Raw genomic sequence first — 23,760 nt, 5'->3', positions numbered from 1 at the left:
TTAGCAAGTTTACTTAGTTCCACGGAGCCTCAGTTTCCTCATCTGTAAAACGGGGATAGGACTTTTCTGGGCAAATTGGCTGAGAGGCTTAAATGAAATAAAACTTACAAAACACTTAGCCCTGGGCCTGGGCATTTAGTAGGTGCTGGAAAATGTGTTTCTGCTGCAGTCACTCTTGTTAGTCCTCATACTCTGCTGTTTGGAGGTCTCCAACTAAAAAAGATTTTCCAGACATGGCCTATCTTTTATAGTATTAGGACCTTTATTTAAATTATGCCTCTAAAAACTGAGAAGCCTCATTAGCAAACCTCCAACCCGATGAGATTTAGTGAACCATTTGTACCTGATTTCCAGAACTGTTATTACCTAGACTCTTGGAGGGCCAGTACATTGTAGAAAACCACACTCAGTTTTTTCTTGAACTTAGTCATAAGAATCAGTCCCTTTTCCATATTTTTTTCACACGGGAAGTTATCATCCAATCATTCTGAGATGGAAGGGTTATAAAGAATTTGGACCTCTGCCCCAAAGCCTGCTCTGTCTCAGGAAGCTGGGAGAGGGCATGGCTGGGAGGTGCAGACGTTTTAGCCACGTTTGTTGTTTTAGTGTTAAATGGCAAATGACATTCTTTCCTTGGCTTCTGAAACACCATCCTTTCCTCCCTCCGTCTTCTCTCCTGTTGCTCTTTTCACTGAGGCTCCTGACTTGCTTTTCTTCACAGTTTCCTGAATATTAGTTTTCCCAGGGTTTCATTCTTCACTCCCTCCTTTCTCATTATCTTTAATTATTACAGAGTATTGGAGGAAAAAATATGTATACTTTCTTATTTCTTCTTTTGATGTCAGATTGAAAGGGCTTGAACTCAGTATCATCATCTCTTAAAAATGATCATTCCCATGCATCATTTAGAAAAGCTGGGGCTAATCATATTTGTGATCACTTGAAGCCTTTTATTACACAATTATCATAACACACATAGGTAAAATAATATTCTCCCAACACATTCAGAAAAGGGCTGACAAAACAGTAGATGTAATTGGCAGTGAGAATTAGTCCTAGTTTTCTTGATTCTGGACACATTTAACCTGAAAATTAAAATAAGTGATAATTTTACAATTATTAAGAAAATCTTAGAGTCTGTCTTAAAAATTAAATATTTAACTTGAAGCTTATGTGTAAGCTGTGTATTATAGAATGGTTACCATGTATTGCACAACTGTTTCATGAGAATTCTTACAAAATGAGTAATTATGAGTAAAAATATCACTTCCACCATGCAATTCTGAGTTTGGAAGATTCAAACTGCATAAGTGGAATAGATATTTCTAACTCAAAATAATTATTGTAAGATGTTTAGTGCTTAAAATTCAATTTTTAATAAATTAATAATAAGGACTAATGAGGCTGCAGAAATTATATAGACTCTTATTACAATCAGCGTGAAAATAGTTGTGATCCATAATCAGTCATGCAATTTTATTGCTGGAAGAGTTCTCAGACAACTTCTATTGTAATGACCTCCTCGTTTAGGGGAGGGAACCAAGGTTGAACTTGCATTAGGAACATGTCTGCAGAAGACCACAGCTGTGAGGAAGATATGTTGGTTAAGGTTATTAGTTCCTCTGGAATCCACTCTGACTAGTTCAAGCCAAAAAAGAATTTCTTAAGGATAGCAGGTAGCTCATAGAGAGATCCAGAAGGCCCCAGTAGAAGGAATCTAAAGTTTTACAGCCAGGAACAGTGCCCAGCCACATGGTGGGAGCTTCTCCTGCTGCCACCACAGCTCAGTGTGCAGCACATTTAGGACCGGATGCCAGAAACTCTGCCACTGCCCATTTTGAAAAGTGAGAGCCCCTATCATAGCACAGATTTCCCAGTGGGCAGCGACCTCCACACTGCTCACTTCCAATCTTATTGTGTATGGCACATCTGATTGGCCAACACAAGTCCTGCTTCACCCCGGCTCCAAGGGAATCTGGCGTGTGAGTCGTCTGCGTTCTACTTTGGGAAGGCATGTATAGATTAGGTGGGAAATTATCAGTATGTAGTGAGGGTTTTCAGATGTGTGGCCAGCTGCCAACTGGCAGACAGCCACTTCAGAAAAGAAAATAGGAGAAATGATCTAATTGAACTGAAGGAAAATTTTAAACAGAAGAAGTTACAAACAACTTTTCTCCCAGCCTAGGGGGGAGAAGATCTGAGAAGGAAAAAGCACTGGTCAGAGACATACTTTTATGATTTGGGTTCTGGTTCTGCCATAAATAGCTGTGTTAACTTTGGCAACACAGCTGTCCTCTCGGGTGCTTATTTTTCTTATCTGTAATAAGCGAGGGGCTGGATAAACACTTTGTGTCCTGTGGAAAGTGTTCCTGCATTCAGTGTGAGCCTCGCCCCACAGTACCCTTGTACGTTTGTGGTATGTGAGATGACTCTGTATGTTAAGCAGCAAGCATTTTTATTTTAATAATTCTGCATATATTTTAATGTGCTATAAAAAAGTTAACTTCAAACTCATGATCTAGGTGTCACTGACAAGCATTTCAGTGGATAATTTTGCTTAAGACAAGGCTAGATTAAAGGTTACAAGTAAATCTATTTTTTAAAATATTCAGTAAATATAATATAGTTATGGCAGATTTAAAAATGTTATGTCAATAGGGTACAAATAACCAGTTTGGGAAACAAGATCCAGAGCAGTCAGCCTCATATTTTAGTGTGCATATCGAATCAGTGGGGATTTTATTAAAATGAAGATTCTGATTCAGGAAATCTGGGGTGAGGCTGAGATTCTGCTTTTCTAACAAGCTCCCACTTGGTGCTGCTGCTGGTCTGGCAACCACACTCCGAGCAGCAAGGATGCTGAATTGTGCTGAATCTGGGTCACTTAGCCTTCTTGTACCTTAGGTTACCCAAACAGTGATTGAGGAATCTCGTTAAAAATGCAGATTCTCAGATTCTAAGGCAAGAAATTCTGATTCACCAGGTTGGGGTGAGGCCCAGGATTTTATATAGTTAATAGGTACACCCAGGCGTTTCAGATGCAGATGCCTGGGGACCACCCTGGGAAAAAAGATGAGCCTCAGTGACTGAGATGGCCACAGCATATCAGGGAGCAGTGACGTCCATCTTCATCTCTAAGGAAAGGAGCCCCTTTCTACCTGCCCTGCGGGATAAGAATCTTTGGAAAATTTATCTCATAACATGTGATTACTCGTCTGTACTCTTCAGGAGCACAGAAATACTCTCCTTCATTGAGGGAGAAATGCTGCCTAACACTGGGGGCTATGGGTTATGAGCCTACGGCTCATCCCTCTTGGGGTGTGGCCCAAATAAGTCACCCTGTGCTGTTTTTGTCACAGGAGAAATGATTGTCAGTGAAACCTAGATGAGCTGAGGTTTAGTTAAAAAAAAAAAAAGAAAGGAAAGAAAATACTAATGATAAGCAAAAAAGGAATTTTTAAGCTATATTTTTATGAAGAAAGTAGTATAAGGACAAGGTCTGCTCAGGGAATTATAAAATATATGAGTTGGAAGGGGTCTTACTTCACCAGCTTTATTTTACAGAAGTAAACGAAAAATGAAAATAAATAAGGTGGCTGTGAGGAACACTTTGCAGGGGAATTCAGAGGGACTCCACTCGCTTTGACTGCCCTGTGGGATGCAGGGTACAAAACTGTGCAAACGAGCTCTCTGCCTTTTTAATGCCAGCTGGCCGTCACCTCTGCCTTGGCTGGATGTACCACTGAGTCATTGCTCAGCTGTCACAGCTAGGCCTGAGGCCACAGCTGGGCAATCACAGACCACCCCCTGCTCCTCCACCGACCACTGCTTCCTCCTCCACTCACATCCCAAGCTCGGTATCCTGACTATTGTAATTAGTTTATGGCATTGGAAAAAGCTGATTTTCCATTCTCCTTTTACCATTTCCTAATTCTTTTCTCTTCACCCCGTCATTCATTCTATATTAGTTGGCATTCTTCTATAAGAGCGTTTTCTTTCCCCCTTTTACTTACTTATCCATTCATTTATTTATAGCAGTGTGGATTTAGGAATTCTTATTTTATTCAATGGCTTAAAATTCATTCTTATTTATTTTGATTTTTTTAGTTATAATAATATATAATGTATAATAATTCAGTAGAATTCTGACTCTCCTAAACTGCTCTTTAAAAAAAAAACCCATTACACAATTTGAAGTGTATTTTCGAATCCCTAGTGGTGGTCATTATTAATTTGCTTTATAGTTTAAAAAGATATTTGAAGGCGTGTGTTTGCAAGAGCACCACCGTCGCTCCCTTATTTTGGAAGAGCCCCAGGGTGACAGCCTAGGAGCCGGAGACCTCTGCCGTCAGCTAGCAGAGCGCACACACCCGTGGCCGCACCGCCGGCTGCGTGACGAAGCGAGCGGGCCTTCCGGAAGCCAGCCCCGTGACCGCGCGGCGCAGCGAGCACCGCCCTCCGCAGGAGCGCCCGGAGCCCGGGGCGGCGCCCGGGAGGAGGGCGGGAGCCGCCGCGTCGCCGTCCCCGGACCGCCCCGCCCCTCCCCGCCCCTCCCCGCCCCGTGCGCTCTCCCGGCTGGGGCTCAAAACTGAAACCGCGGGGGCCGAGCCTAAGCAGGAATGCAAACATCCTGAAAACCCAGCCGAAGTCACTGGGCCGGGAGCCGGACGCAGTGAGTACCGATCTCGGCCGCTTGCCTCCAAGGCTGCATCCGCTTCCCAGGAGGGCGACCCGAGGCGCCGCCTTCGCGCCGGGCCCTCCGCCTCCGAGGCTCGGACCCTGCTGCTGGCTCCCCAGCTTGAACGTGCGCCCTTGCTAGTCTCTTGACCCTGAGGATACATTTCTTTCCAAATGGGTTCTAAGTTAAGTTGTGTTACTTGTCGACCCCTCCTCCCTGTCGGTGACACTGTTGCTGAGTCTTCAGCTGGAAATGTGTCTGGTGACCGGATACAGCAGGGTTACAAAACCAGGGATTTGTGGTTTGGCATTTCTATGTCTAGGGGTAAACCTCTTCTTCTCCCCCAGCTCTGCCCCCACCACTATGCCGACCTCCGTTTTAGAGAATGAGCTCACTCTGTATAACCTTTCCATGTACCTTGTACACGCTGGGTGTGGTGTGGCAAATGTTGTAACTTGTTCCTCTTCTGTTTCCTTGAACTCAACCTGAGACTGTGGTCAGATAATATCGCTGAAGGGTACTTTGTATATATCTTTCCAGAATGCAAAGTGTTTTCATAGAGATTTAACAATCTCTTCTGTACTGTTATGGTTCCAGCGTTCCTCAGTTATAAATGAGCAAGAGGCAAGTTCTTTATTCCCATTTTACAGCTGGAGAAAATAAGGCAGAGAGTTTAGGAAGCTTCCTGAAGTGGCAGGACCTTGGGGCCTCTGACTAGTTCTCTAGGAACCTACCTATGTATCAGAGGAGTGCTTACTCAGCAGCTGGATTGTTCTTGCTGTGAGATGTTTTCTAGAGAGGAAACCTCTGCATTGCAGGGAAGTCAGTAAGGAGTGGCATCTACTGTTAAGAGGAAAGTTTATTTTCTAGTAAATAACTATAGAGTCCCTCTTCCTGACATTTTGTTTGTGGGCACTGAATTCAACTTTTGTACACTGATTTTTCAGTATCTAAAAGGATATTTGTTGCTAGGAATGTGGTAGGGAGGGAGTGCTGCCTGGGTTCTAGAAGGCCATATAGGATTAAAACAAAATAGTGACATTTAGCAAAATCATGCCGACCTAGGAAAGGCCACATCTGCTGACTGATGGAGGAGCGATAGGCAGCCAGTAGCAATGAGGGTGGCATGGGAATCCGTGTGCAAGCAGTAAGGACTCTTGGAGTCTATTATAAACAAGTGGGCTTTACCCACTGCATGACAGTGCTCATGAAGCAGCACATTCAAGCATAAATGTTGACAGTGCTTCAGTTCTCATGCTTTGAGAGGAGATTCCCAATGCAGGAGAGGAGTTGATTATATAGTATGAGTGATGAGTTCAGTTCCTTGATTGTTGTGTGAATTGGTCAAGTATAATTCCCACAATGAAAACTTCCAAGGTATCACATAAAATAACAGTTTGAAAGAATGAAACCAAAAAGAAAAGAAAGCCATTATGAAAACGTGAGGCATTAATTTGAACTAACTTCTTAAAATCGGCTAAGTATTTATCTTCCTGTTCATTGTTTATAATAACAATTTATCATGAAGGCATCACTACTTCTTAGGTGGAACTATTACTTTTCCTGAAATGTGAACTAATTGGTCAGTCCTGTTTAAATAAAAAATCCACAACCCATGTTCTCCTGTGTACATATATAGCTTTGTCTTCTCTCTCATTGTACCTTGCAGTGCCCTCATTTTGGAGACTATATGAATCTGGAATATATGTTTCAGCACCAGTGTCTGACCTCATAAGAGGAACGTAGTTTATCCTATAGTTTTTCTGATATATTGAATTAATAATCTGCATACTGGGAAAGTACATTGAGTCTTCACAAACAATTGCATTTTATTTTTTCTCTATGAATAGCTTTTAACTTAAAAATGTCAGCTACTCAATATTTCTCAACAGGATACTATTGGCATTTGGGGTGACAATTCTTAATTGGGCAGGACTGTCTTGCTCCCAGTGAATGCCAGAGCATGACCAAAAGCACTTTCACACATTTTAAAATACCCTTTAGTTGGGTGCTACCTCCCCTAGTTAAGAACAATTGAGCTACACTATTTTTATGGAAAGCCATCAAAATAGTTACTCAGTCCCATTATTTCCAATTTTAAAGGACACTTTACAACATCTCTTAAGACATGCTGACTTCTGAGCAAGTCCATATAGTCATGCGTCACTGAACTATGGGGATGCGCTCTGAGAAATGTCTCATGAGATGACTTAATCGTTGTGAGAACATCATAGAGTACTTACACAAACCTAGTTGGAAGAGCCCACCACGCGCCTAGGCTGTTATGGTACTGATCTTATGGGGCCGCTGTGGTATTCGGTCCGTCGTTGACTGAAATGTCGTTATGCCGCAAGTGACTATATTTGGACACTGGAGATTTGGGTGGAGGCTGTGCCTGATCCTGCTGCCAGTAAGATGATGTTGTTAGCCTTGCGCTCAGCTGTCCACTCCAGGCAATAAATGATTAGAGAATGACTCGTACAGGTTCTAGTAGAAGAAGAGATCAGCGTAATCTATATTAGAACAGAGTATTGTTATAGCAACATTTACTGAAAATTACTATGTTCTAGGCACATGCTGAGTGTTTTACATGATGTGTGATAATGTAGCAATGAGATTTGCTGGCATTTTATTATGCGCATTTTACAGATTAAGAATGTAAGAACCTGGTCTCTTAACCACCACGCTGAGTTTCTCAGGATGTATTTAATAGCTCTCCCTAAAATGCTTTCCAAAAGATGAGCTTCAGTGCTCCTTCTCATTCAGGACATGAAAAGTTATCACACACAAAAGTCTCATTTGGGTACATGGTCTCGTTTAGCTACAGTTACTTTTGTTCTTAGAATGCCAGCTTTTTACTGTGCTGTGAGACCCTTGAAGACAGGATCCACGTCTTTGTACCTCCATAGCATCTACTGGGGTAACTTCTGCATAGTAATTGCTCAATAAATATTTCCTGAATTGAAAAAGATTAGGTTTATCTTCTTGTGAACAAGCCCTAAGATGCTATTAGTATAATATGCATTAGTGTAGAGATTTATCCTGGGTAGGTAGAGAAGGTAAAATAGTATTCATTTTTATTCTCTGGGATTTACAAGTAGAGTTTTGAAACTTAATATCTGTCTTTTGGCTAAAGAGTGGATAATCAAAAAATATTAATAAGGAACCCTTTTTCTTCTTCTGTTGGGGGGGGTGGGGTGTAGGGACTGGAGAAGGGTCTACAATTGGCCAAACGTGGTGCTAGGGATACAGAAGTGGAGGATGGTCCATATAACAAATACAAAAGCAGTGGGAAAAGTGTTAAATAGCATTGCTATCCAGGTGCTGTCAGGCACAGTGGAAGGCTGAGGGAAGGGGACTGAGGTTAAGCTTGGGGCCTGTTTTTTTGGAATAAACATAGGGAACATAAATCCCTTAAGGGAGATCTACAACCGAGAGGCCAGTCTAAAGCAGAAAATACCAATTGCCAAGATGGACACAGACTCCGAGGACGGGGATGTTACTCAAGTGGAGTATTGTCGATCAGAGGCAGAGCCCTTAGAAGTCAGATACACATCCAGCTTCCCAAACATTGGCTCTCCTCGTTCATATTTTCTTAATCTCTTCCTTCCCTACTTGCCCCTAACTACGAGTCAAGACACTGCAGTCTCCCCATGCACACTTTTACATGTGCCGTTAGGTGGAATTGAGAGTTCTCATTAATTCTAGGGTTCTCCAGTGAGATATTCTTGACTGTTCCCTGTAGACAGACTGAATCTCCATCAAGTATCAGATATACTCAAGATTTCCTTTTTGTCCTGGGCTCTACACGGTTTAACTGGAGACCCCACCGCTGACTTGGGTCTGTGTTGTCAGTCCCCAGGCGAGCTATGAAGGTGACAAATTCCTGCTGTTCATCTTCCTGTTTCTTTCTTCACCTCCAAACCCAACGTGCAGGAGAGCATAGACAAGGTCATCGGCAGTCAAGATAACCTGCCCCTGAGTTCCAGACGTATTTATCTCTAAGGACACATTTATCTTAATCTGTTTTCTTATTTCATATTTGGCAGCCACTACCTGGGGATACATATCCTTAACAAGACAAGGATCCGGGTTTACTCACCTTTGACCGTTTTCAGGGTTTCCTCTCACAGAAATATTGGCACAGCTTAGTGACAAGGGTGCCACTCTGTCTGTTTTGTTGGTGGTGTTTGTTTCTTTTCTTATAGATCCCTTTGCAACGCTTAAAAAAATCAATTAACATTGAGTTTTATTTGGGGAAGATTTCTTATATGCTAGAAAGAAGATTTGGGCCTGCTTTTTGTGATTAATCAAGTTAACTATGGAAAACTTTTTTTTTAAATATTGCCAACACACATAATTTTCCCTAGTTCTATAGCCCCTGGCACATACTGATCATAATGGATAAGATGTTGGTGAGCAGTGAAGGCAACATTAACCCGTTTCCCAGTGAGTCTTGCTGATGGACTCCTGAGGAATGAAGAATGTAACTGTAATCTAAACAAGCCCTCCTTAATTGCAGAGTTGTGCTTTAACAGGTGGGGTCTCCTTAGAAAAGAGAAAGTGTTGATCCTCAAACAGAGAGTGCAGGCCGGTAGGGTAATTCCAGACTAATCCATAGCCCTAGGGCTCTCCCAGGCCTTGTCCTGGCGATGTGCTGCACCCCCTTGGAATTCTCTAAGACAGCGTCTCATGATGTCTGGTCTGGAGAGCATCTGCATTAAATTCACCTGGGATATTTGTTTAACGATGGAGATTTCCCAAGCCCCACCTCAGACCTGCCCAATCAGAATCTCTGAGGAATCTATGGCTTAATAAACTCTCTAGATAAATCCTTGCACCTATTAAAGTTTGATAACCACTGCTCTAAGAAATGAGTTGACCATACAGAGCCTGTCTGTAAGTAGTCTGCTGGCCTTAGCAGTGCAGCACAACCTTGCTGAGAATTCTAGCCATCCATCCACAGAGGCTCAGACTTCTGAATTATACTGAAGGTCCCCCGTGAACTGAATTGATTGATGTTCATGGCCCAGTTTTGGAGCCTAAGCAAAGACCTGGACCAATCCCATTTCACTCAAAGTTGCCGTAAGAGATTGAGGCCAGCTTAGGCCGGCTCTGGACTCTGTAAACTCTCTGAACTCTGTAGTGGGTTGAGGTCCCCTGCGCAAGTGACTTAAGTATAAAGACCTGAACCAGGCTTTGGCGCCTCCAGAGTTGCTCAGGATGGTAGTTAGGGGAGGAAAGAGAGAACATTGTTCCTATGGAGAAACCAGGGGTTTAGTCTCCTGCTATTGTTTCTTTATTACCTGTTCTAAGAGGACAACCAGAAAAAGTAGCAGAGAATTGAATTATTTGTACATTTTTCAGTTACATGTGCTTTTCCTACTTTTTCTTTATCATGAAAATAGGAAATTGTCTTATATCCAACATGGCAAATAAAACCCTTTTATGTAACTCCATTACTATGGCTAGTCATCAGTACCCTGGAATATAAATATTCTCATGCTAATATATGTCTGAAACAGTGCCTCACATGCTTTTAGACACCTCTCTTTTCATAATATTTAATTTACAGAGGTGTATCAGGATCAGAGGCCTTGGTCTACAGCAAGGGATTGAAATTGGTAGCCAGAATTTATCTTCCAGGATTCTTAACTTCTCTTTCATATTCACCATCTCTTTATTTATCTCTGTATTTATTTATTTATTTTTTATATTAAATTTTGTTCAATATTTCTATGTGTCTGGATTAGAAGAGTCTTTTTCCATCAGAACTCAGACTGATTTTTCTGGGAATGTGCAATGTATTAAAAATGTTTGAAAGCCTTTAGATGGGGAATGCATGCTCTACTTTGTCACAAAACCCACTACTCCCTCTTCATACTGGCCTGACTCTACCATCCCCCAACACGTGTGTTCATTTGAGTTTTAGACCTTAGGTATACAGAGATGGACAAATATTATTTTCTGAGAATTCAATTAATCATTTGAAAATTGCATCCTGTTTTGTTTCAAATGTTCTTGCAGCTGAGCCATATACTGGATATATGTACCACTAGGAGCTTCTCTAATGGTCCAGAATATCTGCCTATAAAATGACAGCAATATTGGGCTTGGTGATGTCTACAGCATCCTACTGCCTTATAGTGTAAGAAAGATGTTATAGGCATGATCATAAGCGTCAAGTGTCCCTGAGTTTTAGGGCCGTAAGCCTGGAGAGAACGAATATCCTTGAGGTACCGCAGGACTGTCTTTTTAGGGAACATCTAGGCTCTTCAGTAACCTGGGCTGGCAATATTGGCACCAGAAAGCTGGCTGGAAAATACTTTGGAAAAGTAATTTTGTGAATCTATCCTTATATCTTATGTGACCTGGTCCCTTTATTTTGACCAAATAAAAGTGTGAAGAGACTTAGTTTGTCCCCGGAAGAAAAGTGCCAGTGGATAACAATAGGTGGTAGAAAACAATGGTCCTTTCACTGACCCACTGTAAAGCCCTGTCTTGTTTAAAACTCCCACAGTAGCAGTTCTCAATGTCAGAAAGTTTCAGAGCCATCTGAGGGGCTTACAGCTTTTTCGGCTACAGTCTTTCTCCCTCTTCCTCCTGCCCTTTCCCCTTTGTAAGTTTAAGTGTCCATGGCCCGCCCTCCCTCCCTACACACTGCCTATGAGTGATTCTCTTCCTGGACTAAAAACTACCGAGCTAAGGTGTTAATGCTTGGCCAGTCACATTGCTCAATGGCTTGACATAACTTTCATTGCCAGTAATCATTATCTTGGTATAAAATGTTTAAATAGTTATGGATTCCTGCATATTTTGCATACAGTTGCAATGATTAGAATTCATGATCATTTTTTCCCTAGCAATATTATAAAACTAAATTATCGTCCATGTGATATCTTACTCTAACCTTGAGTTTTAAATCAATCAATTAATTAATCATTAATTGTTTGGATTGTAGCCATAAAGGATGCACATCACTAAGAAACAATGTAACCTCTTGCTGAATATTCAGAGATCCAAAAGGAAAGGTTAACATCTTTGACTATTGAGTTTGAGCCTTCCCTTGGTATCAAGAATCTTTCGATGATTGCAGTAATAGGTGCTAAATTATTCTCAATTGATGTTCTTGTGGTAAGACAGGATTCCTAGCCTAGCAAATTGGAATTGTTTCCTTCTCTGACAATCCTATTTTTATACCTCTTTACATGTTTCCAAAGATCGAATGTGATGAACACTGATGTACATATTTGCGTAAAATCTTGGCAAAATATGCCAGCTGATTTTCAGTTGAACCAGTGGTAAACCGCATCTTCTTTGTGTATCTATAACTTCGCCACATTCTTCCATGGACCAATGAACTGAAGATTTGGTTACTATTCAAAATGGAAAGACAACCAATAGGAAACAAAAAAAGCTTAACAAAGGACATTCTAGCTAGTGCTGATAATCCAAAAATAATTCTGGAATGCTCTGGAAGAGGGGTTAGGTCAGCAGCATGTGTGTAGTTGGAGAAGCTCTCTAGGATCTAGAAATTTGAAAATAAATGGAAAGAAGAAAAAGAAACCAGCCATTTATTAATTTATTGAACAACTACTATGCTAAGTGAGTTACATGGGATTTCATATAATCCTCCTAAGAGTTGTATATTTTCCAACTAGGTAAGAGGATGTTAGGACAATTTTAGAAATGAGATGATGAAGGCCCAGAGAGGTTAAATAACTTACTCTGGGTCACACAGATAGCAAGATTCTCTTTGTTTCTAAAGTTCTTTTTAGTAGACTGCTCTTATGAAATCGGCCATTCAGTAGTTTATATCTAGGTAGTTTAAATAACTGAGAGAGGAATTTGTATCTAAATTCAAAAAAGCACTAGAATTCAATATTGTGTTCTCTATTGTTATGCTTGAAATCTTAATATTGTTGAAATTCTCTGTGATGGATGAAGTTTCCTACTTGTGTGAAAGAGAGTATTATACCTGATTGGAATTAGCAAATAATAGTTTCATTGACAAAGTTTCTTTAGAGGTTTTAATAGGCAATAAAGAAGGGGTGAATAAGCCATCTTTGAAATGGTGACATTTTTAAATAGCAGGATTAAATAGTATATAACTAAAAATTTCCTTATCTTGTAGGGAATAAAGAACTTTTATAGATTGAATAAGCAGCAAGGATCATATTTTTATATCAATTTCAAATGAAGCCTACTTTGAAATCTATTCTTCTATTCCACTGAATTTTCATCCTGGGGGAAAGTGGGATGAAATGTACAGAAGGTACTGTTATTATTCCCATTTTACAGATGAGGAAACTAAGGCACAGAGCAGTTAAGGAATTTGATCAAGGTCACACAACTGGTAGCAGAGCTAGAATTCAAACTCAAGGGGGTCTGGCTCCAGAGCCGTTCTCCTAACCATTACACAACACTACCTATTTCATATCTGCAAAGATTAAACTTGCTGTTGGTATACATTTGTGAATTTGTTTTTCTTATGTGGCTTTTGGAATGACATTTATTTCACTCCACATTTTCTTTTTTTCTTTTTACTGAGGTATAATAAAACTTTTTATTAGTTTCAGGTGTACAGCATAATGATTCAATATTTGTATATATGGCAAAATGATCACCACAATAAGTGTAGTTAACATTGGTCCCCATACATAGTTAGAAATTTTTTTGTGTGATAAGGACTTTTAAGATCTACTCTGTTAGCAACTTTCAAATATACAATGCAGTATTATTAACTGTAGTCACCATGCCATACGTTATATTGCCAGGACATACTTATTTTCTAACTGGCAGTTTGTACCTTTTGACCCCTTCACCGATTTGCCCATCCCTCAACCCCTGCCTCTGGCAATCACCAGTCTGTTCTCTGATCTATAAGCTTGTTTTTTTTTTGAGATTCCCCACGTAAGTGAGATCATACAATATTTGTTGTTCTCTGTGTGACTTATTCCACTTAGCATAATGCCCTCAAGTTCAATCCATCTTGTCACAGACAGCAAGATTTCATTCTTTTTTAGGACTGACAGTATTCCATTGTGTATATATACCACATCTTCTTTATCCATTCACCCGCTGATGGACACTTAGGCTGCTTCCATATCGTGGCTATTGTAAATAACACTGTAATGAACATGGGTGTGCAGATACCTTTTTGAGTTGGTGTTTTCGTTCCTTCAGATGAATACCCGGAAGTGGAATTCTGGATCATTTGGTAGTTCTATTTTTAATTTTTTGAGGAGCCTCTGTACTGTTTTCCATAGTGGCTGCACCAACTTACATTCCCACCAATAGTGCCCAAGGTTCTCTCCTCTCCACATCCTCACCAACACTTGTTATTTTTTGCCTTTTAGATAGTAGTTACTCTAGCAGGTGTGAGATGTTATCTCTTTGTGGTTTTGGTTTGCGTTTCCCTGATGACCAGTGATGCTGAGCATCTTTACATGTAGCTGTTGGCCATCTGTATGTCTCCTTTGGGAAGATATCTATTCAGATGCTCTACTTATTTTGTAATCAACTTCTCTTTTTTGCTATTGAGTTGCATGAGTTCTTTGTATATTTTGGATATTAACCCCTTATCAGATGTATTATTTGCAAATATTTTCTCTCATTCAGTAGGTTGCCTTTCCATTCTGTTGATGATTTCCTTTGCTGTGCAGAAGCTTTTTAGTTTAATGTAGCCCCAGCTGTTTTTTTGCTTTCATTGCCTTTGCTTTTGGAGTCAGATTGTTCTCTTCACACCTTCACTTTGATTACTTGAAAATGAACTTGGACAGGGTACCTTCTTATAATTCCCATCATTTTGGCCTTCTTATGAATTCGAATGCACTGAGACAATTGTTCACAGCTCAGAATTTTTTAGTGCTTATGCAATAATCATGTCATCAGTAACCATTTATGCTTTAAATGAGCTCATAATCTTTTAGGATTTGTACAAATCTGTGCTCTTGCTTCCAAGATTCCTGCTCCTATTTTGACTGAAACCTGGACCGAAACAAGCCAAGTATTTGAACCTAAAGAAAATGCCATAATGTAGGGGCTGGCCCCATGGCGTAGTGGTTAAGTTTACCATGCTCTGCTTTGGCAGCCCGGGTTCGCAGGTCTGAATCCCAGTTGTACACCTACACCACTCGTCAGCCATGTTGTGGCAGTGACCCACATATAAAGTGGAGGAAGATTGGCACAGATGTTAGCTCAGGGCTGATCTTCCTCAGCAAAAAAAAAGCCATAATGTTCCCCTTTTTTTCTTTAAGAAAGCTAAACAACATTAGTGTATAACTCCTCAAAGCAGTAGTCACCACAGAACTGCTCTACCATTCTGAGACTGAGCAAGACTTTTGAGGCTGTTGGGATTCATAACATAATAAAAATCACTGCTGTTTACTGATTTACACGGCCAGGCATTGAGCCAAGCACTTTATAGACACACCCTCATTTAATCCTCACTACCATTTTATGAGGTGGGTACATTTTTATACCCATTTGACAAATAAAAATCTTAAGTTTGCAAAGTTTAAGCAGCTTGCCTGAAGTTGAGCAGCTAGAAGGAAACTCCAGGTGTTTGGGACTCCAAAGGCTAAACTCCTATGTTTCCCATTTGGACATCTGTGATTGGGTTTAATAAGCTTCACATAATCATAGCTTGTAGTATTAGAGTTGTAGAACGATTGCATTCTCAAGCATGACAGTTTACAGATGAGGAAACTGTATTTCCAGGAGGTTAAGACTCAAGGTCACTCAGCTTGTCAAGAGCTGTCTTCCCTGTTGTTCATTATATAGCTTCTTTTATGCTGAAATTGCTTGACTCACTGGCTTAAGTAAATCCCAGCAGCACAAACCTTCTCTAGGGGAGGGACACGAAGAGGAAAGTAGCCTGTCTTTTTCGAGTCTATCTTCTCTACTTTGCTTTATCTTGGGCAAAGTCAGACATAGTTGGAATTATTTCATGTATCAAGAAAAGCAACCACGTTCCCTACAGGCATGAACACAGTCTCAGAAAAAAAGCTGCTTTTCTACTCTTTGAGGATTCATCTAGGCTCTGTGTCTTGTTCTTCTCCTTGCCCACAAAATAATTATCATCCCAGAAAAAAAAAACCACTGGAAAACTGGAGTTTGCAAGGCAATGAAAATAAGGCGGTTGTCTCGTACTGGAAGTTCAACTTCATGCCTTTTGTGGATTTTTTCTAAGCCCTCGGGGTGGTCTGGTGTCAGAGCTCTTAATCACACAGGGTGTGGCCAACCGCTCTCCAGTCTCTCTGGCTTTAGTTTAGATCACAGATCAGCTGTGGCTTTTATCCTGGTTGCCAGGCAACATGTGGATGTTTGTTTTGAGGTCTGCCCACATGTTGCATCAGAGGCCAAAGCTTCATGTGCTCTTCACTCCCCAGAGCAAGAAGAGCTTAGGCATCCTATTTTTATCTTAAGTCTGTGTGTCTGTTTTAATATATTTCATGAATGTGCAGCATACTCACCCGAGATAGAACCGTCTTCCATTTTCCCCCAGATAATATTCAGGTTGCCTCGTTCTGCAGTGTTCTACTTCATCTAGCCAGTTGCACTCTGGACTGAGTTATCTCTGGTACTTTCCCACCTCTAACTCTTGCTCAAGCCATTTCTCTCACCTGGAATGGCTACGCTGTCTTAGTCTCCATCTCCATTTTTTGGAAAATCTAAATATTTTCTTTTAATTTTTGAAAGGGGAGTCAACTTATGGCAAAAAGCTCTTGGGCGTTATTGTCATATCTGTTCAAATCCAAGCTCCACCGCTTTTTAACTGTGAGATCTTAGATGAGTTCCCTAACTTCTCTGAGCCTCAGTTTTCTCGTTTATAAAATACAGGTAGTGGCGATTACCACCTACGATTTTGTAGAGATAGATTGAAATCAGATACATAAAGCAACTGTCACGGTTCCTGGCACACGGAAAATTCTATTGTCCCTACCTCCCTGTTGATCACATCATGATAAATACTAAATAAATAGTTCCCGTCTTCTCTGTGAAGCCTTTCCTCACCATCTCCGAAAACTCACATCTCAGAAATAGCCTCCCTCTTCTGATCTCTTGTAACATCATTGTACTTCATTGTCCTTCAATCCTGTCACAATCGACCTTATCTCACGTTACATGCGTGCTGAGGTGTAAGTTGGTGCCCTGTGTAGATCTGCAGGCACAAAGCCCGTGTTCTCCCTGAGAGATGACTGACTTCATTCATAGATGATCCATTGTTTATTTTATTTTTTGGTATGATTAAACACTCTTCTTTGCTAGGTGAGTATATTGCAGGTCTCTTTAAAAGCACCATTATTATGCTAAATAATTAAAGGCATTGCAAGAATGTGTGTCATGGTGTGACAGCATGGCCAACAAGAGACAAACCCAAACTGGAATATTTGAATATTCGTTTCCTGAAGTGAATAATCCATCATTACAGAAAGTAAACCTGTGCTCACCATAGATGGGGATTGTGAAGAATGCCAACACTCTCCTTAGAAAGCCCCTCTTCAGCTGCCTATTGTTTCTTCCAGGTGTCTTACAGGAGCAGCGTGGAGATTTTTTGTGAATATGTGTTTTTTAAGTTGTACCACTCCTGGGTTGATGACAATAAGGATGTAAATAACATTAAACTAGGTGTTTAAATTATGCTATCCTAACCAGTTTTCTGACTTGTGCTTTGAACAAAATTTCTGATGATTGAATAAAACTCACATAATGTTGCTTTTGAGCCATCAGATAATGCTCTTGTGTTTATTCATGCACAAATCCATACATTTCTTTAACAAATGCTTGTTAAGCAGCTACTGTGTGCCAGGCTCTGAGGACGTGCAGCAGCTGAGACGGCCTGGTCCCTGCCCTCAGGGAGTTCAAGTTCAGGTCTGTCTTATAGATCCTGTGAGGAGAGAACTAAAAAAAAAAAATCCATGATTTCCTTTCTTTCCTCATTTGAGATTGTTATTAAATAAGAATCTATGGTTCAGAAACAAATTGTTTTTCTCTTTGCATCTATGAGAGCTAATTTTAAAAGTTAAAAATCAGTTATTGATTTGTCCAGGTTTTCTTAATTTAGAAAATTTTTAACATATATTTTGTGTTTTGCCCAAATTGCCCTAATGTTTGGCATCTAATTTGGCTCCCACAATACCCTGTGGGGTGTATGGTGTTCCCTTTGGGGGAAGGTAGATGCTTAGCAGGTTTAATCAATTCACCTGTGGACTCATGGTCACTAAGAAGCTGTCAGACTGAAACTTATCTTCTAATTTATTAATTATGTTCTTCTAGCTTTTAATAGAAAACCGAGGTATTAAAACTATACTTCATTCTTTTTTGAAATGAAACTTTAATTGATGATTAGGAAGTGGAAACAGAGATTTGAATCAACAGTGATTTTTAGGCTCCTGTCTGCTGCTGTATACCCAGCACTGTGGTAGGCACTGTGGGGAGCAGAAATGGCCACTGCCTCTCGATCCATTTATAGCTCCGTTGGTAAGACATGACATGCACTTAGGAAAGAGCTCAGTAACCCTCCAGCACAGCATATATGGTTAAGTGTTCACGTGAGAGGTACCAGCACATATAAGAGTTGAGAAGATAATACGAGCTAAAGCAGGTACAGGTTTTGTATCTTGAGCTAAATCTTCAAGGGAAGGAAAAGGTGGGGCCTGAGCAGGAAAAAGGCTTCCTAGGCATGGGAATGGCAAGATGACAGGCTCAGAGGTTGGAGGGAACATGATGGGGATGGTGGTGATGACACTAACTAGCATTTGCCCGGCACTTACCACTTGCCAAGCAATGTTATAGTTGTTTCATGTACATTAACTCACTTATTCTTAAAACAACCCTAAGGAGGTAAGAAGTGTTACTGTTCCCATTTTACAGATGAGGAGACAGTGGCACAGAGAGGTTAAGATTGCACGTGAATTCAGTGTCGGCTGGAATTTCACCAGACAGTCTTGAGTCCAGAGCCCCATCTCACACTCTTAACCATTGAGTTATGCTGCCTGATGAGGTGCTTATGAGACAGGAAGGACACCATCCTGGCTGGAGGAGAGACACATGGGACATTAAAGAGAGGTAGTGGAATAAGTAGGTTAGCCAAATAGCGGAGAGTGTAAAGTTCAGGCTGAAGACATTGGACCTTCTCCAGGGACAGTGGGAGACCATTGAGAGTTTGGTATTTTATCAGAGGGAACATGGTACACATTTATTTCAGATAAATTACACAGCCATAGACAAAGGATTGAGAGGTAGAGATCGGGGTAGGGATGGAGATGGGAGAGGACAAGGCATGGAAACTATTAGAAGCAGCTTAATGTAATCCAGGTGTGAGAGATATTTGATTAGACCAGGAGTGTGGGTGGCAATAGAAATAAAAAGGGTGGAATGGTGATGAGGACTAGAGCCAGCACTGCACCTGAATCCAGGTGATTCAAGGCCAGATGAGTTCCCTACATGCTGTCATTTGGCTCTTAGAGCAACTCCCGAAGCAGGTGATATTACTCTTATTTTACAGATGAGGGAATGGAGGCTCCAGGAGGTTAATTAATGTGGATAGGTGCTGGAGCAGGGATTTGAAACTAGATCTGTCTTTCTCAGCTGCCTCACTTTAAGGTAAAATAATGTAGTCTGGCGATAAAGTAGAGCTGCTAATTCCAGGCATGGAGAATTGCTTACATATTAAATGACAGTTAAAGTCATAGGGAGAGATCAGTTTTCTCAGGGAGCAATAATATAGGAAAGAAGGCAAAGGGCTTGTGACTGAATTTTAAAGATCACAAAGAAGAATGGAGCAAGTGCAAGAGGCTTCCAGAAGGAAACAGGTCAGAGAGCTGGGGCGAGAACTTGGGCTCCTTGTGTCACAGGGGCCATGCAGGAGAGGATGGTCATTGATTCCAAATGAAGCTGCTGATCAGGTGGAAAAAGAGAGTATGTACATGTACCCAGCGTTCTTAGTAGCCCGCAACAAACAAGGGCAGATTGGGTGTGTGAAGGGTGGCTGCAGGTGGGAGGATGTGGGAATGCTGCCAGCAAGGTGTGGGGAAAGGAAGCAAAGTCTGGGGTGAGGCGAAACAGTTCTGACGACTCACTCTCTGCGTGCACTTTCTGAACCCAAGCCAGCTCAGGACAGGGGGAGAGATCAAGGTGAGGCTGAATGACTGGAGGGGAGGAAGGGAGGATTCCCATAAACCAGCTGCAAGTGCTGGAAAAGAAGCTGAAAGTCTTCTGGGAACCCAAGCGCATGGAGGGACTCTATAGTGATAGAGAAGTAAGGAGCTGAGGGAATGATTTTTCAGCCAGATTTAGTGGCAGTGGAAGGATGAGGAAGCCCTCTAGGACCTGGCCCTTCTAAGGGAGCCCTTGCTCTCCCTAACTGGTCCATTCACCAGGACCTGTGAGTGAGCTCACAACCCTCCCACTCACATCTACCATCACAGGATGGTTGAGATTGGTCCTAGGTCCTGCTCCTCTTCTCCTGCAGCCTCACTAGACACCTTACAGAATCAAGGAAAAGCCCTGGATAGAGACCTGCCATGGGTAAGAGTTGGGGTCAGCAGGTTAGTGTCCCCACCAGACAGCTATTTTAAAGGGACCCCATCTGGTGGAGGAGACAGTTCATGATGCAGTGATGTGGTTACCTGACTATATATGGTGCTATGAGTAACTGAGCTGGGATTGGAAAAGAAGATGCCCAGTGAGGACTGATGGAAGTGGAGAGCCAGGGCTGAGAGCTAGTGAGATATGCCTGAAAGGAAGGGCGTGTAGGTTTTGGATATTTGGAGAAGAGAAGCGCCCCAACCAGTGGCACTTGTGCGAAAAAAATATAAAGGGAGAGGTGAGTGAAGTGTGCTCAGATGGGCTGGCTGCCTGGAGCAGCTGATCTGCATTGGGAGATGGGGTGGGATTGGAGCCTTTAAAGGCAAAAGAAAGGATTTGTGTGTGATGCAGTGGGCAGCAGGAGTCACTGCTGTTTCTACTTTAAAGGGAAATATGCCTGAGAGTTTTATCTCAGAAGAAGATTAATCTGGTCAGAATGGGTAAGCAAGCTAAAAGGCTGGAGTCTGGGAGACCTTGGCAAAATATATGTGAAAAAGGAAAGCAGTTTCCATTTTCCAAGGGTCTTAAAAGCATACCATCTTCCCCTCTTGTCTCTAATTGTTTAATGCAGTAAACTTCCAAAATTCTTACTAGGCAAGTAAACAAATTTAAAGAGATTTTGTTGAATAATGCCAGAAAATAAGATGCCATATTGGTTAAGTACAGGATTAAATATTAATTTTTTCTAGGCTGCAGTTACTCTCTTTCTGTCAGTATTGGTTTATTTATTTTTTTTTTTAAGATTTTATTTTTTCCTTTTTCTCCCAAAAGCCCCCCTGTACCTAGTTGTATATTTTAGTTGTGGGTCCTTCTAGTTGTGGCATGTGGGACGCTGCCTCAGCCTGGTTTGATGAGCAGTGCCATGTCCGCGCCCAGGATTTGAACCAACGAAACACTGGGCTGCCTGCAGCAGAGTGCGTGAACTTAACCACTTGGCCACGGGGCCAGCCCCAGTATTGGTTTATTTTTAATGCAACTTGACAATACGACAAGGTTATTTGGGATGGGCCTGAAACTGACTTAGAGCTCAAACGTTTGTTTTGTCATGTGGGGTTCTCTTCCTGCCTCTGTTAGAGCAGTTAAGTTGTAACGTAAACCTGCTTGATGTCTGTTTTATCTCACTGGATTCTGAACTCTTTCAAGGCTCTGATGGTGTCTGATTCATTGTGTATCCTCAGCCCCCGGCTCATTGCTTGCTAAATAGCAGTTGAATCGGTGGGTGGAGAATGATTACATTAGGTACATTTTCTCTGCTCCTTGTTACTCTGATTTATGCCTTAATTTAAGTTTATAAATGACTAATAATGCTCTGGATGTTAAGAGATTTGTAAGGGTCACTTGGGAGGGAAGGTATTGCTATGGCTGATTTACCAGCACTGACCCCATAGAGATATTTTGGTATGTATGCTGACTGATGGTTGTGCTTGAAGATTGGCTGCTCCTTGAGGTTAACAGGACTAGCCGAGGGTAGGTCCTGTAGCAGAGTCACTGTTTTAGAAATCAGATGGTCTAGGTTCCAGCCCCGGCACACACAGCCTTTTATCTGGGTGATGCCCCCTTATCCTTTAATCACCACATTAACTATCCTGACTGTCCCCGAACCAGCTCTGGTTGCCTAGTCTGTGCTCTGAGGGAACCCTGTGATTCACCTTTACGGCATTTACCACAAGTAATCATTCAAGTGATTCTTCTATTAAGGTGATCTCTGACGAGGCTATAACTTTCGAAAGGGCAGGGACGTGTCTATCCGTTTCACCACTGTGTTCCTGTCACCTAATGTACCTGGCACAAACTCTGTTCTAGATAAGTACTTGTGGAGCCACTGAACTGTGGTCAACTTTGACAGGCCACTAACCCCTGTGAGATACTGTTGTCCTCATCTTTTTAAAACCTGTTATTAAAGGTTTATCTCTAAGTTTTTTCAGTTCAAAGATTTATGGATTAACTCGTCATTTTTTTTAATTACCAGTTATTCACACCCATGGTTAGAAGTTCAAACAGTACAGAAGATTTAAAATGAAAATGTATTCAGTCCCTCACTACAGATACATTTTAAAAGTTCCTTGTCTTACAAATAGAATGAAAATTGAACAAACTGCAATTAGCCAGAGTTGAATGGGTTCTCAGTGGGGTGGAATTATTTCTCTTATTTCCAGTCCCCATGAAATAGCTTTCCAATTTCAGTTTCAGAATTTTTAGTGCCTTAGTGATGGGATAAAACTCTCATGGAGGGATCTGTGCTGAGGACCGATGGGGCCAAGGCCTTCAGCTAAATTCCCGTGATAACCTGCCCCAGCTTGTTAATAGCTATTCCATGTAGATTTTACTGTTCTTGGTGGGCCTTTGAAAGTCTTCCTTCTAGAATTTGAGGATCACATCCAGCTATTGCTTAATAAAGTAGTAAGCTAGATTGGAAACCCCAAGGCTATGTGATTTCAGGAATGTTTTAATAAATCCAGATGTTTAGAAAATAATGTTCACCTGAAGATTTGCAGCTTACAAAGCACTTTGATGTAGAGTGTTTGGTCTTCGGTGGTTTTATATGGTTGAGGGAAATCACAGGAGTGGGATGTAGCAAAGTGGGACTTCTTGAGTTTGAATGGAAATTTGTACAACCAATTCTAGTTGTAGAAAGAATTATATACATATGTGTAGGTTAATCCCAATTTTAAAAAGTATTCGCAAGGAGAAATGAACACTCATGTACAATCAATCCATTAATTTTATGGGAGAAATCTACCTTGGTACATCTTCCAGTTCTTTATCCCAAAGAGAATGTGAGAGAGACCACTTCAGGCCTATGCTACAGTGACTGGGTCTCTATATGTGTGTGTGTGTGTGTTTGTGTTTTGGGGTGAGGGGGTGCCCAATTGGTACCTAAGGATGCTCAGGAATAGTTAAGTTCATATGATTGTATTTGAAAAATCAGTATACTAAATCTTGTAAATTTGTGGTAATTTAACTATAAGCATCAACATGTTTTACATTAAGTGAGGTCTGTGAGGAGGGTGACTTTGCTCGTGGGCCATGGGTTAAGGTGGGTTCATACAGTCGCTTTGACCAGCAGGGATGGGTTCATCCTGCCCTCGGACTCAGCCTCTGAAGTGGCTCAAAGCCGGGCATCAGAGACAGGCCTCTGGGTATTATTGGCAGGACAGCAGCTGTTTACTGACAGCCCGTTACTTTAGAAGGCAACTTGTGCCAGATGGAATTCCTGTCGCTAAACCTAACTGACTCAGATCTTAAGGAGGTTTAAATGAGCCTGCATTGGAATTCCCAAAGCTAGTCATTGTCTGTTTAATTTTAACCAGTGTAATACAAGTTAGGACTAGAGTGGTACTCACTACCAGGCCAGTGTCCATGTGCACATCCACCGCTTGGGTGATTGGTTTGCAGGGGCTGATTCCACCACCCCCTTGCATGCCTAGGAAGGGTGTTTCTTGAATACTTCAGTTACCATTCATCACCTCTTGCCCTCCAGGGAGGAG

At 41.4% G+C, this 23,760-nt stretch overlaps 1 protein-coding gene across 50 annotated transcripts in view; it reads left to right on the top strand.

The window, feature by feature from the left end:
- CAST (calpastatin) overlaps positions 1-23,760 on the top strand; it is a 119,366-nt gene that overhangs the window by 42,530 nt on the left and 53,076 nt on the right. For 12 of the 50 annotated variants that reach the window (XM_070517743.1, XM_014867480.3, XM_070517741.1 and 9 more), the window contains exon 1: positions 4,479-4,672. The exons of 37 other annotated variants lie outside the window; for them this stretch is intronic. The gene's annotated coding sequence lies outside the window, so the exon portion shown is untranslated. Of the gene's footprint in view, positions 1-4,474; positions 4,673-23,760 lie in introns of those variants that run through there. One more of the 50 variants, XM_014867472.3, reaches the window with a different exon arrangement.

This window comes from Equus asinus, chromosome 9, assembly GCF_041296235.1.
Source record: "Equus asinus isolate D_3611 breed Donkey chromosome 9, EquAss-T2T_v2, whole genome shotgun sequence".
Lineage (NCBI taxonomy): Eukaryota > Metazoa > Chordata > Mammalia > Perissodactyla > Equidae > Equus > Equus asinus.
The sequence above is the reverse complement of the archived record's forward strand: the minus strand, read 5'-3'. Positions and strand labels throughout refer to the sequence as shown.